Source organism: Ranitomeya variabilis, chromosome 3 (genome assembly GCF_051348905.1).
Source record: "Ranitomeya variabilis isolate aRanVar5 chromosome 3, aRanVar5.hap1, whole genome shotgun sequence".
Lineage (NCBI taxonomy): Eukaryota > Metazoa > Chordata > Amphibia > Anura > Dendrobatidae > Ranitomeya > Ranitomeya variabilis.
Genome location: NC_135234.1, coordinates 64,739,694 through 64,753,923, shown reverse-complemented (window position 1 = coordinate 64,753,923; position 14,230 = coordinate 64,739,694).

The following is a 14,230-nucleotide window of genomic DNA, read 5'->3' as shown; positions in this document are numbered from 1 at the left end:
AAGAAACACAGCAAGAGGTTGTTCCTATCTTCAAAAAGGGGAAGAAGGTGGACCCAGGGAACTATAGGCCGTTGAGTCTGACTTCTATACCAGGAAAGATTTTTTAACAAATTATTAAACAACATATATGCAAGTACCTGGATAAGAATGAAGTGATTAACCATAGTCAGCATGGGTTTGTAACCAATAGGTCATGTCGGACTAACTTAATTTCCTTCTATGACAGAATCACTGACTGGGTGGATCAGGGAAATGCTGTAGATATAGTATATCTTGACTTCAGCAAAGCATTTGACAGAGTATCTCACACAATTCTTAATGAAAAAAATGACTAAGTATGGAATAGACAAGGCCACTGTTAGATGGATTCACAACTGGCTTAGTGATCGGACCCAAAGAGTGGTCATAAATGGTTGCACATCCATTTGGAAGAGTGTCTCAAGTGGGGTACCACAGGGCTCCGTCCTGGGCCCTGTATTGTTCAACCTCTTTATCAATGATTTAGATGAAGGAATTGAGGGTAATCTGATTAAATTTGCTAATGACACAAAGCTAGGAGGGATAGCTAATACTAGAGAAGAGAGAGAGGATTCAAAAAGATATAAATAAACTGGACCAGTGGCCAGCAACTAACAGAATGGTTCTTAACAGGGAAAAATGCAAAATCCTACATCTGGGCAATAAAAATGAAAAAAGCATATACAGAATAGGAGGAATAGGGCTAAGCAACAGCACATGTGAAAAGGACTTGGGTATACTAATAGATCACAGACTGAACATGAGTCAACAGTGTGATTTAGCAGCAAAAAAGGCAAATACAATTCTGAGATTTATTAACAGAAACATACAGTCTAGATCACGTGAAGTCATTATTGTCCTCTACTCCTCTTTGGTCAGACCTCATCTGGAATACTGTGTCCAGTTTTGGTTACCACATTTTAAAAAAGACATCAACAAACTGGAGCAAGTTCAGAGAAGAGCGACCAGAATGGTGACCGGTCTGCAAACCATGACCTATAAGAAACGTTTACAGGACTTGGGAATGTTTAGCTTGCAAAAAAGAAGACAGAGAGGAGACTTAATAGCTGTCTACAAATATCTCAAGGGCTGTCACATTGTAGAAGGATCATCTTTATTCTCATTTGCACAAGGAAAGACTAGAAGCAATGGGATGCAACTGAATGGAAGGAGACCCAGATTAGATATTAGAAAAAACTTTTTGACAGTTAGGATGATCAATGAGTGGAACAGGCTGCCATGAGAGGTGGTGAGTTCTCCTTCAATGGAAGTCTTCACACAGAGGCTTGACAGACATCTGTCTTGGATGATTTAGTGAATCCTGCTTTGAGCAGGGAGTTGGACCAGATGACCCAGGAGGTCCTTTCCAACTCTACCATTCTATGATTCTATCAGGTTAGACCAAAGGAGCAGAGCCAACCAAATAGTGCTGCAAATGCTAGCACTCAGATGCAAATGGAAATCCCTTTGATAGATACTACCTCATATGCTCCCAGAATGTAAATGAACATAATGAACTGCCATGATAAGCAGAAGGTGTGGAGACCAGGGGTGTGGGGAGAAAGACCCCACATGTATCGCTGTTCTGCAACAGCTTCGTCAGGAGTGTGTGCCCATAAGCCGAAGAGAGCTTGATATAGGAAGAGCCTAATGAGCAAAGTGCTTACTGATGTGTATTGCTTGTGCAGTGGGCTGAGCCAGGAAGGTAGCTTGCCTCAAAACCCACAAAAAATTTATTTGTGGGTTTTCCTTATGTTCCTGTCATAACATAGTATAGGTCATAGATTGTTCCGCCATATACACAACCTTCAGGACACTCATAGACTCGGATAATTTGGGTTCCATTTCCTTCTTTACCTCTTGAAGCTCATCAAGAGAATGCCAAGAGTGTGCAAAGCAGTCATCAAAGCAAAAGGTGGCTACTTTGAAGAACCTAGAATATAAGACATAATTTCAGTTGTTTCACACTTTTTTATTAAGTATATAATTCCACATGTGTTAATTCATAGTTTTGATGCCCTCAGTGTGAATGTACAATTTTCATAGTCATGAAAATACAGAAAAATCTTTAAATGAGAAGGTGTGTCCAAACTTTTGGTCTGTACTGTATATCAGTTGTTATTTTGTAATACCTAGCATATTAGTCAGGTATGGGCACACATAGTTGCCCTTTTCATATCTTTGTACTACTGCACATGCGCGAATATGCTCATCACAGCCGTCTAATGCAGCACCAGCCCACTCCCGGTCTGGCGGTTTTCTTGCTGCTGGTTACTAGGCATGCTGTTTGAGTCACGCCACCTTCCTGGCTCAATCCACCGCACAAGCAATACACACCGGTAAGCACTTTGCCCATTAGGCTCTTTTTATATCAAGCTCTCTTCAGCTTATGGGCACAGACTCCTGAAGAAACTATTGCAGAACAGCGATATGTGTGGGGTCTTTCCCCCCACACCCTTGGTCTCCTCACATTCTGCTTATCAAGGCAGGTAACTGCCAGGTACCACTGCAGGCCAGTGTCCGGCAGTAGCAGCTGACCTCAAAGGTCTAAGCCATTAATCAGATTCCTAGAGAGGGCAGGATCTTTCACTGGAACAAGTTCAGACTGTGCAGACAGGATGGCCACTTGGGATAGGTTCAGACTGTGCAGACAGGATGGCCACTTGGCATAGGTTCAGACTGAGCAGACAGGATGGCCACTTGGGATAGGTTCAGACTGTGCAGACGGATGGCCACTTGGGATAGGTTCAGACTGTGCAGACAGGATGGCCACTTGGGATAGGTTCAGACTGTGCAGACAGGATGGCCACTTGGGATAGGTTCAGACTGTGCAGACAGGATGGCCACTTGGGATAGGTTTAGACTGAGCAGACAGGATGGCCACTTGGGATAGGTTCAGACTGAGCAGACAGGATGGCCACTTGGGATAGGTTCAGACTGTGCAGACAGGATGGCCACTTGGGATAGGTTCAGACTGAGCAGACAGGATGGCCACTTGGGATAGGTTCAGACTGAGCAGACAGGATGGCCACTTGGGATAGGTTCAGACTGTGCAGACAGGATGGCCACTTGGGATAGGTTCAGACTGAGCAGACAGGATGGCCACTTGGGATAGGTTCAGACTGTGCAGACGGATGGCCACTTGGGATAGGTTCAGACTGTGCAGACAGGATGGCCACTTGGGATAGGTTCAGACTGTGCAGACAGGATGGCCACTTGGGATAGGTTCAGACTGTGCAGACAGGAAGGCCACTTGGGATAGGTTCAGACTGTGCAGACAGGATGGCCACTTGGGATAGGTTCAGACTGTGCAGACAGGATGGCCACTTGGGATAGGTTCAGACTGTGCAGACGGATGGCCACTTGGGATAGGTTCAGACTGTGCAGACGGATGGCCACTTGGAAAACAGTTCTAGTACCGCCGATGCGACCACGGGGTACAGATTCTGCACACGCGATTTCAGGATACGTATGCTTCCAAAGAGGTGACAAGAACAAGGACAAACTATACTAGTCTAATGGGACAAAGAATATGGGAATAACTTTATAATATACTAGGGGGACACAGGATACAAGAATAGCTATAACAGACAATGGACGGGGGACTTTGCAACATACAGTTGCACAAACAAAACTACCTAACAGTTACTATAGGGGTTGCTCAGGCGTCTCCTTATTGGGTAGGGTGCCTTTTATACAAGATGCCTCATGCTATTGGCCGGAAGACACCTTGCATGTGCACACATGAACTAAATGCCTCCCACTTGTTAGCTAGGGACATTTTACCATGTGCGCACTATGGACACCGCCGAACACAGTGCCGCATGAACAGGGAATGAGGAGGGTGCAAGCAGGGAAGCTGCTGTTGCTGGGTCTGTGAGTAATCTGGTATCACCGCATGGAGAGGTCAGTGGGAACCATGTGGGGACACCAGCAGACATAACGGCTGTTACCTCTTAGGGAGTCAGTTGTACAGGAGATAATTTAACAGTTTTGGACACTTTTCTTCAAGAAGAGGCAATGAGCTTGTTATTTACAGAATCTTCATTGAGGCAACAAGCTTGTAGCTCTGAACATCTCACAGGATGCAGCGGTTTTCCTGGACTGAGGTAGATATGGAGTCTGCTGGCAATCTATTCAGCTGCACATCCATTCTCTGTGTGACTCTCAGTGCATCCCAATTGTGTCCAGTTAGGTGTGCAATACAAAGCCATAGTACTGTGATATGCATTAAGCCAAAAAGACAGGCTGCAGTATTGCTCCAACTGTTGTCTCTTACTTATTCATAATGGGCTGTTAACATTCATCACGAGTGCTACAAAAATGTACAGAAAAAAAATGTAAGGTTCCATACACTTCTCATAATAAGAGGGCTAACGCTTGCAGTGAAAATCTCATTAAATGAAGTCTTAGTAATTTCTCCTTAAATGTTTATTGAAATTTACCCGGCAGCAGTAGAAAACCAAGAAATACAACTGCTTCCAGTAGAAACACAACCACTTCCATAGACTGCTTCTTCTAGAAGCAACATTAATAGTTCTTGACAGATTTTCTTTCTTTTACAAATGAAAACAACAAAATGTTCTTCATATAACACCAGCTTCAGTTACATTCATTTTTCCCACTAAAATGTTTAATGCTGTTGCCAGAAGTTTAAACAACTTATGAAACGTCTGTTATGTATCTCCAGGGCCACTGTTCTCATATCCTAAATTTACAATTTAATTACACTCTAAAATTAAGAGTCATGGTGGATATGTAATTATGCCGCCATATAAATTCCATTCTGTTAGGAGATATTCTACCAATCTGGAAATATAGCTTCTCTAAGTACATTTTTCCAAAGATACATTATAACAGGTCTCAGAGACTTCCCCGTTTTGGTGAAACTACCCAGCTCCAATGGTAGAACAATTAACCATAAAAAGTTCCATAGGTAATAATGAGCAGACAGTTTCCTATAACCTGTTCTAATAAAATGGTGACCTTTAATATTTAATTTTAAAGAAAAGCTCTCAATAACTGGATATGTTATACTCCTGAAAGTACAAAACTTGGAAGACATCCCTCATATAAACTCTGGTAGCTTCCTAATGTTGCACTCTTGACACAAGAGTTAACCACACTTGCCTTCTATGCTGTTGAAACATGGTGGTGGCAACATCATGCTGTGGGGATGTTTTTTGGCAGTAGGGACAGGGAAAATGGTCCAAGTTAATGGGAAGATGGATGGTACGAAATACAGGGATATTCTTATGCAAAACCTTTTTCAGTCTCTCAGTGATTTGAGAGTGTGACAAAGTTTCAACTTCCAACAAGACAATGATCCAAAGCATACTGTTAAATCAGCACTTGAATGGTTTATGGGGAAATGTCTAAATGTTTTGGAGTGACCTAGTCAGAGCCCAGATCTTAATTTAATTGAGAATCTGTGTTCAGACTTGAAGATTACTGTAAAGCAGAGGAAACTATGTAACTTGAAGCAGACAGCTGGGGGAAGATGCTTATAGCCAGGGAAGGGGTAATACCCATGGAGCTTCCCAGGCTATAAATATCAGCTCACAGCTGTATAATTAGCCTTTACCCCCCAAAGAAAAAAAAGGTTAAGGTCCCCCTATAATTAATAACCAGCAAAGGCTAAGCAGAAAGGTGTGGGCTGATATTATTAGCCTAGGAAGGGACCATGGATATTGACCCCATCCCAGACTAAAAATATCAGCTCTCAGCCTCCCCAGAAAAGGCGCATCCATAAGAAGCGCCAATTCTAGCACTTAGCCTTGCTCTTCCCATTTGCCCTGGTGAGCTGGCAAGTGGGGTGATAGTAGGGAGGGTTAATGTCACTTGTATTGTCAGATGACATCAAGCCCAGGGAGTTAGTAATGGTGATATGTCTATAAAATGCCCTCATTATTAACCCCATAGTGATATTATAAAAAACACACACCCCAGAATAAAATAATTTATTTGAAATAATGACACAGACTCCTTTAATTAATCTACATTTACCAAAAACATGCATGCTCACATTAACGCCCAATCCACTGAAGCTAATGTTTCCTATAACTGAATTAAAATAATAAGCAGCCATATTCCTCACCTCTCTGAGAAGATGAAGGTGAAAGGAGTTCATTGGATATGAACCCCACTCAATTTTACCACGTAACTGTGAGCCACTGAGCTGAGCAAGCATGTGAAGCTCAGTGTCTCTGCGGGATGTCAGGCTATATAGTCACATCATGCAACCATGCAGCCTGCCATTTAGATGTAGGAGAGCTGGACCCATCGTGGGACAAATGGATTATTAACCTCTCGACTGATAGGTGAGGACTATAGTTCCTCTTCCCATGCTAAAAAACATTTGCCCCAGCTATATCTTTATCTATCTATCTATCTATCTATCTATCTATCTTTATTATTATTATTATTTATTTATATAGCACCATTGATTCCATGGTGCTGTACATGAGATTGGGTTACATACAAGTTACAGATATCACTTACAGTAAACAAACTAACAATTACAGACTGATAGAGAGGGACGAGGACCCTGTCCTTGCGGGCTTACATTCTACAGGATTATGGTGAAGGAGACAATAGGTTGAGGGTTGCAGGAGCTCCGGTGTTGGTGAGGCAGTATCTCCAGTAGTGATGAGGAGGCAGCGGAGTCAGTGCAGGCTGTAGGCTTTCCTGAAAAGATGGGTTCTCAGGTTCTGTCTGAAGGATCCGAATGTGGTTGATAGTCGGAAGTGTTGGGGCAGAGAATTCCAGAGGATGGGGGATATTCTGGAGAAGTCTTGGAGGCGGTTGGATGAGGAGTGAATAAGTGTGAAGGAGAGAAGGAGGTCTTGGGAGGACCGGAGATTACATGAGGGACGATATCGGGAGATTAGTTCAGAGATATGTGGAGGAGACAGGTTATGGATGGCTTTGTAGGTCAGTATTAGTAATTTGAACTGAATACGCTGAGGGAATGGGAGCCAGTGAAGAGATTTGCAGAGGGGGGAAGTGGAGGAGTAGCGAGGAGAGAGATGAATTAGTCGGGCAGCAGAGTTAAGGATGGACTGGAGAGGTGCAAGAGTGTTAGCAGGGAGGCCGCAGAAAAGGATGTTGCAGTAGTCAAGGAGGGAGATGATGAGGGCATGCACAAGCATTTTAGTAGATTGATGGTTGAGAAAAGGACGGATTCTGGAGATATTTTTGAGCTGGAGGAGACAGGAGGTGGACAGAGCTTGGATGTGCGGTTTGAAGGACAGGGCAGAGTCAAAGGTTACTTCGATCAAGCAAAAAAGGCAGCACACTGCAGCGCTAACACATGCAAAAATGAAACACAGAAATTGAACTGCATTACTGCACTAAAAATATGAAAAATGAGAGCGTTTAGCGCATAAAAAAGGCCAATTTTATGTGTACCTGGTAGCCACTTTACGGCATCTCTCTTATACCAGGTCCTGCGCTATCCTTCCTCGCTGAGAATAAACGTCTCCATGTGAATGGGCACCTATGAAAACCTCTCATGAGACTAACATTCTCTTTCTCTGTGGAGGGGTACTGGACCTGATGCAATTAAGACACTTGTGACTAGGAGGCGGAGTGCTCGGTCAGAAGGCTAGACAATACATTTGAAAAAACTGACCGTCACATCCAAACATAGATCAAGTGTGAACAGGTGCTGAACCTTAGAGTCACCAACTCCTATACAGTCAAGCAAAAAAGGCAGCACACTGCAGCGCTAACACATGCAAAAATGAAACACAGAAATTGAACTGCATTACTGCACTAAAAATATGAAAAATGAGAGCGTTTAGCGCATAAAAAAGGCCAATTTTATGTGTACCTGGTAGCCACTTTACGGCATCTCTCTTATACCAGGTCCTGCGCTATCCTTCCTCGCTGAGAATAAACGTCTCCATGTGAATGGGCACCTATGAAAACCTCTCATGAGACTAACATTCTCTTTCTCTGTGGAGGGGTACTGGACCTGATGCAATTAAGACACTTGTGACTAGGAGGCGGAGTGCTCGGTCAGAAGGCTAGACAATACATTTGAAAAAACTGACCGTCACATCCAAACATAGATCAAGTGTGAACAGGTGCTGAACCTTAGAGTCACCAACTCCTATACAGTCAAGCAAAAAAGGCAGCACACTGCAGCGCTAACACATGCAAAAATGAAACACAGAAATTGAACTGCATTACTGCACTAAAAATATGAAAAATGAGAGCGTTTAGCGCATAAAAAAGGCCAATTTTATGTGTACCTGGTAGCCACTTTACGGCATCTCTCTTATACCAGGTCCTGCGCTATCCTTCCTCGCTGAGAATAAACGTCTCCATGTGAATGGGCACCTATGAAAACCTCTCATGAGACTAACATTCTCTTTCTCTGTGGAGGGGTACTGGACCTGATGCAATTAAGACACTTGTGACTAGGAGGCGGAGTGCTCGGTCAGAAGGCTAGACAATGCATTTGAAAAAACTGACCGTCACATCCAAACATAGATCAAGTGTGAACAGGTGCTGAACCTTAGAGTCACCAACTCCTATACAGTCAAGCAAAAAAGGCAGCACACTGCAGCGCTAACACATGCAAAAATGAAACACAGAAATTGAACTGCATTACTGCACTAAAAATATGAAAAATGAGAGCGTTTAGCGCATAAAAAAGGCCAATTTTATGTGTACCTGGTAGCCACTTTACGGCATCTCTCTTATACCAGGTCCTGCGCTATCCTTCCTCGCTGAGAATAAACGTCTCCATGTGAATGGGCACCTATGAAAACCTCTCATGAGACTAACATTCTCTTTCTCTGTGGAGGGGTACTGGACCTGATGCAATTAAGACACTTGTGACTAGGAGGCGGAGTGCTCGGTCAGAAGGCTAGACAATACATTTGAAAAAACTGACCGTCACATCCAAACATAGATCAAGTGTGAACAGGTGCTGAACCTTAGAGTCACCAACTCCTATACAGTCAAGCAAAAAAGGCAGCACACTGCAGCGCTAACACATGCAAAAATGAAACACAGAAATTGAACTGCATTACTGCACTAAAAATATGAAAAATGAGAGCGTTTAGCGCATAAAAAAGGCCAATTTTATGTGTACCTGGTAGCCACTTTACGGCATCTCTCTTATACCAGGTCCTGCGCTATCCTTCCTCGCTGAGAATAAACGTCTCCATGTGAATGGGCACCTATGAAAACCTCTCATGAGACTAACATTCTCTTTCTCTGTGGAGGGGTACTGGACCTGATGCAATTAAGACACTTGTGACTAGGAGGCGGAGTGCTCGGTCAGAAGGCTAGACAATACATTTGAAAAAACTGACCGTCACATCCAAACATAGATCAAGTGTGAACAGGTGCTGAACCTTAGAGTCACCAACTCCTATACAGTCAAGCAAAAAAGGCAGCACACTGCAGCGCTAACACATGCAAAAATGAAACACAGAAATTGAACTGCATTACTGCACTAAAAATATGAAAAATGAGAGCGTTTAGCGCATAAAAAAGGCCAATTTTATGTGTACCTGGTAGCCACTTTACGGCATCTCTCTTATACCAGGTCCTGCGCTATCCTTCCTCGCTGAGAATAAACGTCTCCATGTGAATGGGCACCTATGAAAACCTCTCATGAGACTAACATTCTCTTTCTCTGTGGAGGGGTACTGGACCTGATGCAATTAAGACACTTGTGACTAGGAGGCGGAGTGCTCGGTCAGAAGGCTAGACAATACATTTGAAAAAACTGACCGTCACATCCAAACATAGATCAAGTGTGAACAGGTGCTGAACCTTAGAGTCACCAACTCCTATACAGTCAAGCAAAAAAGGCAGCACACTGCAGCGCTAACACATGCAAAAATGAAACACAGAAATTGAACTGCATTACTGCACTAAAAATATGAAAAATGAGAGCGTTTAGCGCATAAAAAAGGCCAATTTTATGTGTACCTGGTAGCCACTTTACGGCATCTCTCTTATACCAGGTCCTGCGCTATCCTTCCTCGCTGAGAATAAACGTCTCCATGTGAATGGGCACCTATGAAAACCTCTCATGAGACTAACATTCTCTTTCTCTGTGGAGGGGTACTGGACCTGATGCAATTAAGACACTTGTGACTAGGAGGCGGAGTGCTCGGTCAGAAGGCTAGACAATACATTTGAAAAAACTGACCGTCACATCCAAACATAGATCAAGTGTGAACAGGTGCTGAACCTTAGAGTCACCAACTCCTATACAGTCAAGCAAAAAAGGCAGCACACTGCAGCGCTAACACATGCAAAAATGAAACACAGAAATTGAACTGCATTACTGCACTAAAAATATGAAAAATGAGAGCGTTTAGCGCATAAAAAAGGCCAATTTTATGTGAACCTGGTAGCCACTTTACGGCATCTCTCTTATACCAGGTCCTGCGCTATCCTTCCTCGCTGAGAATAAACGTCTCCATGTGAATGGGCACCTATGAAAACCTCTCATGAGACTAACATTCTCTTTCTCTGTGGAGGGGTACTGGACCTGATGCAATTAAGACACTTGTGACTAGGAGGCGGAGTGCTCGGTCAGAAGGCTAGACAATACATTTGAAAAAACTGACCGTCACATCCAAACATAGATCAAGTGTGAACAGGTGCTGAACCTTAGAGTCACCAACTCCTATACAGTCAAGCAAAAAAGGCAGCACACTGCAGCGCTAACACATGCAAAAATGAAACACAGAAATTGAACTGCATTACTGCACTAAAAATATGAAAAATGAGAGCGTTTAGCGCATAAAAAAGGCCAATTTTATGTGTACCTGGTAGCCACTTTACGGCATCTCTCTTATACCAGGTCCTGCGCTATCCTTCCTCGCTGAGAATAAACGTCTCCATGTGAATGGGCACCTATGAAAACCTCTCATGAGACTAACATTCTCTTTCTCTGTGGAGGGGTACTGGACCTGATGCAATTAAGACACTTGTGACTAGGAGGCGGAGTGCTCGGTCAGAAGGCTAGACAATACATTTGAAAAAACTGACCGTCACATCCAAACATAGATCAAGTGTGAACAGGTGCTGAACCTTAGAGTCACCAACTCCTATACAGTCAAGCAAAAAAGGCAGCACACTGCAGCGCTAACACATGCAAAAATGAAACACAGAAATTGAACTGCATTACTGCACTAAAAATATGAAAAATGAGAGCGTTTAGCGCATAAAAAAGGCCAATTTTATGTGTACCTGGTAGCCACTTTACGGCATCTCTCTTATACCAGGTCCTGCGCTATCCTTCCTCGCTGAGAATAAACGTCTCCATGTGAATGGGCACCTATGAAAACCTCTCATGAGACTAACATTCTCTTTCTCTGTGGAGGGGTACTGGACCTGATGCAATTAAGACACTTGTGACTAGGAGGCGGAGTGCTCGGTCAGAAGGCTAGACAATACATTTGAAAAAACTGACCGTCACATCCAAACATAGATCAAGTGTGAACAGGTGCTGAACCTTAGAGTCACCAACTCCTATACAGTCAAGCAAAAAAGGCAGCACACTGCAGCGCTAACACATGCAAAAATGAAACACAGAAATTGAACTGCATTACTGCACTAAAAATATGAAAAATGAGAGCGTTTAGCGCATAAAAAAGGCCAATTTTATGTGTACCTGGTAGCCACTTTACGGCATCTCTCTTATACCAGGTCCTGCGCTATCCTTCCTCGCTGAGAATAAACGTCTCCATGTGAATGGGCACCTATGAAAACCTCTCATGAGACTAACATTCTCTTTCTCTGTGGAGGGGTACTGGACCTGATGCAATTAAGACACTTGTGACTAGGAGGCGGAGTGCTCGGTCAGAAGGCTAGACAATACATTTGAAAAAACTGACCGTCACATCCAAACATAGATCAAGTGTGAACAGGTGCTGAACCTTAGAGTCACCAACTCCTATACAGTCAAGCAAAAAAGGCAGCACACTGCAGCGCTAACACATGCAAAAATGAAACACAGAAATTGAACTGCATTACTGCACTAAAAATATGAAAAATGAGAGCGTTTAGCGCATAAAAAAGGCCAATTTTATGTGTACCTGGTAGCCACTTTACGGCATCTCTCTTATACCAGGTCCTGCGCTATCCTTCCTCGCTGAGAATAAACGTCTCCATGTGAATGGGCACCTATGAAAACCTCTCATGAGACTAACATTCTCTTTCTCTGTGGAGGGGTACTGGACCTGATGCAATTAAGACACTTGTGACTAGGAGGCGGAGTGCTCGGTCAGAAGGCTAGACAATACATTTGAAAAAACTGACCGTCACATCCAAACATAGATCAAGTGTGAACAGGTGCTGAACCTTAGAGTCACCAACTCCTATACAGTCAAGCAAAAAAGGCAGCACACTGCAGCGCTAACACATGCAAAAATGAAACACAGAAATTGAACTGCATTACTGCACTAAAAATATGAAAAATGAGAGCGTTTAGCGCATAAAAAAGGCCAATTTTATGTGTACCTGGTAGCCACTTTACGGCATCTCTCTTATACCAGGTCCTGCGCTATCCTTCCTCGCTGAGAATAAACGTCTCCATGTGAATGGGCACCTATGAAAACCTCTCATGAGACTAACATTCTCTTTCTCTGTGGAGGGGTACTGGACCTGATGCAATTAAGACACTTGTGACTAGGAGGCGGAGTGCTCGGTCAGAAGGCTAGACAATACATTTGAAAAAACTGACCGTCACATCCAAACATAGATCAAGTGTGAACAGGTGCTGAACCTTAGAGTCACCAACTCCTATACAGTCAAGCAAAAAAGGCAGCACACTGCAGCGCTAACACATGCAAAAATGAAACACAGAAATTGAACTGCATTACTGCACTAAAAATATGAAAAATGAGAGCGTTTAGCGCATAAAAAAGGCCAATTTTATGTGTACCTGGTAGCCACTTTACGGCATCTCTCTTATACCAGGTCCTGCGCTATCCTTCCTCGCTGAGAATAAACGTCTCCATGTGAATGGGCACCTATAAAAACCTCTCATGAGACTAACATTCTCTTTCTCTGTGGAGGGGTACTGGACCTGATGCAATTAAGACACTTGTGACTAGGAGGCGGAGTGCTCGGTCAGAAGGCTAGACAATACATTTGAAAAAACTGACCGTCACATCCAAACATAGATCAAGTGTGAACAGGTGCTGAACCTTAGAGTCACCAACTCCTATACAGTCAAGCAAAAAAGGCAGCACACTGCAGCGCTAACACATGCAAAAATGAAACACAGAAATTGAACTGCATTACTGCACTAAAAATATGAAAAATGAGAGCGTTTAGCGCATAAAAAAGGCCAATTTTATGTGTACCTGGTAGCCACTTTACGGCATCTCTCTTATACCAGGTCCTGCGCTATCCTTCCTCGCTGAGAATAAACGTCTCCATGTGAATGGGCACCTATGAAAACCTCTCATGAGACTAACATTCTCTTTCTCTGTGGAGGGGTACTGGACCTGATGCAATTAAGACACTTGTGACTAGGAGGCGGAGTGCTCGGTCAGAAGGCTAGACAATACATTTGAAAAAACTGACCGTCACATCCAAACATAGATCAAGTGTGAACAGGTGCTGAACCTTAGAGTCACCAACTCCTATACAGTCAAGCAAAAAAGGCAGCACACTGCAGCGCTAACACATGCAAAAATGAAACACAGAAATTGAACTGCATTACTGCACTAAAAATATGAAAAATGAGAGCGTTTAGCGCATAAAAAAGGCCAATTTTATGTGTACCTGGTAGCCACTTTACGGCATCTCTCTTATACCAGGTCCTGCGCTATCCTTCCTCGCTGAGAATAAACGTCTCCATGTGAATGGGCACCTATGAAAACCTCTCATGAGACTAACATTCTCTTTCTCTGTGGAGGGGTACTGGACCTGATGCAATTAAGACACTTGTGACTAGGAGGCGGAGTGCTCGGTCAGAAGGCTAGACAATACATTTGAAAAAACTGACCGTCACATCCAAACATAGATCAAGTGTGAACAGGTGCTGAACCTTAGAGTCACCAACTCCTATACAGTCAAGCAAAAAAGGCAGCACACTGCAGCGCTAACACATGCAAAAATGAAACACAGAAATTGAACTGCATTACTGCACTAAAAATATGAAAAATGAGAGCGTTTAGCGCATAAAAAAGGCCAATTTTATGTGTACCTGGTAGCCACTTTACGG